The sequence below is a fragment of the Marmota marmota genome, unplaced genomic scaffold, assembly GCF_001458135.2.
Source record: "Marmota marmota marmota unplaced genomic scaffold, marMar, whole genome shotgun sequence".
Lineage (NCBI taxonomy): Eukaryota > Metazoa > Chordata > Mammalia > Rodentia > Sciuridae > Marmota > Marmota marmota.
Window position 1 is genome coordinate 12546008 of NW_025999968.1, and position 4399 is coordinate 12550406.

The window sequence follows — 4399 nt, forward strand, 5'->3', positions numbered from 1 at the left end:
ATAAGAGTGCCACACCTGTACATACAAAAGGCTTTTTTGCATGGACATCATCATCTGTTTAGGCTGACACTACCCTTGTTATTGTTCCTTGCAGCCATATTATTGTTTCAAAATAATTTATATAATCTCCTCAATCTTCCTTGGAAATTTTTCCTTGTCTCAACCTCCTTGAATTCAAACATGGTTTACTATTGCAGGAGTATTCTCATTGCAGGGTCACTCCCAAGTTACTTTCCTAATCTTTGGAGTCTCCCGCTCCCAAAGAGACTAAACTGTTTAAAGGGCCGTTTATGTAAGCATTAGAAAAGCAGAATAATGGTTGTAGTTCAGTGGTAAAGTACTTTCTTAGCATTTGTGAGGCACTGGGATGGATCCTCAGCACCACAAAAAATAAATAAATAAAGGTATAATGTCCATCTACTAAAATAAAATAAAATAAAAAGGCAGCATAATAATCTGACTTTGGAATCTGATCATATGTACTGAATTACTGCTTCTATATTGACAGTGACCTGGGGTAAGTTGCTTAATGTCACTCTGCCTCAGTTTCTTCCCCCATAAAATACAGATAATAATTGGACCTCATTGGGCTGTTATGAGGAATAAGTCGTAAAATATTTGTGAAGTACTTAGAATAGTTTCCAACATATGATAGGTTTTGGTAAGTGTTTAAATATGTTTTTAATATATTTCATGTTCACATACTTATATTAATCATTGTGCTATTAATCTTAACCAGTACATAAAATATCTTAAATCTCTCAGTAATAGAAATTTGCCCCCAAAATATACCTATGCTTTACAGTCTTTATTGTCAGAAAAAATCAACTTGTAGAAAACATATCCTAAAGGATTTGTATCTAATTTATTTTTCTAGGTAGACTAAATTTCAATTTGAACAAGACTGTCAGAGAAACAGAAATTAGCTACCTTGTCCTTTATCATTTTTACAGAAGAGAACTTTGAAATTGTTGCATCAACTTTGTATCAAGAGACAGAAGTCAAAATTACAAAATATATTTCTGCATTAGTTCAGGGTGGAGTTCATAACATGTCTACTAGATTATGTTATGTGAGTAGTCTCAAATTTATAATGGTATTTTCCTCTCTAAAATACATTTCACATCCATCTAAACTAGTGTTTCTTTGCACAGAGAATGGTACTTGCTTTTTGCCTCGTGTAAAGTTAAATTTCAAAAACTTACTGATCTCCTGGGGATGGATATTGGACAAATTGTATTATTATATTATGTGCATGTACTAATATGTATACCATTATCTAAAACTATAATGCACCAATAACAAAAAAATAAAAGATTTACTGATCTCAAAGATTATTTGAACCATCTCTTTATCTCTAGAGATTATCTCCAAATTAGTGCAGAATGGTGACCAATTTTTGACACTTATATTTGAATATATGGAAAATGCTGCATATTCTATCTTACAAATAGAAACTTAACTGGAGTTTGTAATGTCAAAGAAAGATTGCATCTGATGGAGTTAAATAGGCAAGGAAGACTTACAATAGGGGAAGAGATAGAACCCAAATCCATTAAAATAAAGTTGAAGAGTTTTTAAGCTCAGGGATGAGCTAGTGAAAAAATACTGCAGAATTTTAAGGGATACGTTGGTCAACCAATTGGCACATAGTTATGCTCTCACCCTCCCACAGGGACTGGGATATAGGGCCTCTATCTTCCTTATGTTTACATTTCCAAGTGATGGCTCCCAGGTCCTCAAGAAAGATTCTCTTGGGTTATAGAAATTGGCCAATTGGCCCTTGACAAGAGGAGATTTATATCTCAAAGAGACAGAGCACAAACTTTGTAATATTTAAAGTTTTTAAAGTAAGTTCTCTAAGAAAGGAGATGTAAAGCACCTACAATTAGGAAAAATCCTATCTAAAATTTAGTCAAGGGAAAATTGAGACCTTCTTAGGAAATCAATCTAAAATTAATAAGTTTTAATAGTTTGAATACATACTTAAACCCATAGGAATGGATAACTTGGTCTATTTAAAGATCTATCCTAATTTGTAAATTTTTAATGATGGTATGGAATTTTACAAATCTGGGATTTTTCTACGTTTTCCTGTATGTGTCCTGTCCTCTTCTACAGTGATTATCTATCTCCTATTATGAACACTGCTGAGATTTTTCTGGGACAATCCTCAATTAACTGTGCTCACATTTTGTCTCAGATACCCACTGAATTGTGAAGCTTCAGTTACTAAAGCTACTTAAATTGACAATTTTCTACCCAAGACACTCATGTGTACACCTTTCCGGGCTGTTGTGAGAAATGATGGAGATAATGTATGTAGAAGCACATTGCGCATTCCCTGGAAAGTAGTTAGCATTTAAATGATGCTTTTTTATTTGTTTAATCTTTTATGCATTTGTTTCACTTTATTATTTTTTTTTTAACCAGCTCTGCTCCTCTTATTTTTCGAATTAGTTCCCTGCTCTAACTTCCATCTACCTGTCTCCCATCCTTACCTGTGGGAGTTTATTGCCCCTGAAACACACCATTTGAAATTGAAAGCAACTTCCTGATAGCTGCTTTTGTACACCCTAAATATCCTCATATTGAGAATGGAGGCCATGCTAGGAAGCCTGAGACTGACATTTCTGATTAGCCCAGCAAAGTCTATATATGTATATCACCTGGCTTTTGTTTCTAAAAAATTTGGACCATTTATGTAGGACCTCAGAGAATCAGTCTAGTTGCTTCTCCACAGTTTGCTCGAACTGCATAGAATTCATTTTCTTTTTTAATCATTTGTTCTTTTCTTATATTGGTGGGTGGCTGAATCCAGCCAACTTATATGCAGACAGGCTTCCTTATTGGCTACCAGTAACACCACCACTGATGACAGCTTGAGTCTGTGGGTCCAGCAGTAGTGATACCTTTGCTTCATAATGTGCTTCTGGTCTACCTGCTCACATGCACTCCCCGGTCCTGACTCTCTTAGCTCTCTCAACATTTAACATTGGGTGGGGGGCAAGGCTGACCTGTCTGATCATCCACAATCACAGGATCATCTTTGGCATCCATAGGTTGACAGAGTGACCCTTACATTCCTGGTACATCCTGCACCTGAACACTCACAAAATGTCCTTAAAATTTTGATTCTGTCTTAAAAAAAATAGGCTCAAAAATGGTTCAAAGGAAAACATATGGGGAAATAAAATTTGTTTTAACATTGGAAGGAGAAAGGTTTCATTTGTCTTTTGGCTCATTTCATTTTTTGTTTGTTTTGCTTTGCTTTCAAGGACTCAAGGATTAGAAAATGATGGCATGGGAGAAGAGCAGAGAAGACACTTGTGGGTGATGACTGTCTTGGGGAATCACTGGAGAACCAACATCCTGGTAGGAAAAAGACCATGCAGCCCCTGACAATGGAAAGTCTAAATTGTTTTTCTTCAGTTCCTGCCTCTACAGGCACCCTCATTCCAAAATAACTCAATTCTTGGTTTACTGATCAAAGTGAGATCATTTAGAACATTTTAATTTTTTTCTAAATTTCTTCTCATTTGCTCCTGTTGTCAACTCATCTCCCACTTCAAAGGAATATCCCATCCTATTACTTGGGGTGCTATGTGTTCAGCAAAGTAAAGAATATCTGTAGATCTAATACATATTGCAACTCTATTACAAATATTTGAGAAACTATTACAATTTTCTTGTATAATGTGTACTATGAAACATGTAGTATATATAAAAAAAGATTAAAAAAAGGAGTGAAATCTAAGAACCAGAGAACATTATCACATTTCTTAAGCTTACTCTGCCATGACAATAACTTCATGAATGTTTTATAATGAAGGATGGACTGAATAATGATCCAAATAAAATTTTAATTTTCTTTCATTTAAGTCTATTTGATAGTTATTATGCTTATCCCTTAAAGAGGATAAAATAGCACTTTTCTTTTATTCACAAAAGAAGTACATTCATGACATTCATGTGAATACATACTATTGTGTAATTATTTTATAAGTCTCTTCTGTAATGCTCAAAGAATTTCAAATATAGTCAATATTAAGTGGAGCTTTGAATGTTGACAAAGTCACATAATAATAAACAGGGAAGGCTCAGAAAGAATATTCATTACTGGGAGACACGAGAAATGTGCTTAAGGAAGAAATGAAAAATGGATTCAAGACTGGCTTTTTTTTTCCCCAGTGGAATTGGTGCATTTCTCCTATTAAACGTGTAATAACCTGGATCCAAAACATATTTAATTAATGGATCACTGCTGCAATATTGTATCAACATGTACTTAGGGAGTCTTCAATTCATGAATCACTGCAATGATAGACTGCAATGGCCCCTTACCTTCAAGTTAATGCTTGTTATCCTAGGACACTAACAAAGAGATTATAGCCTATTT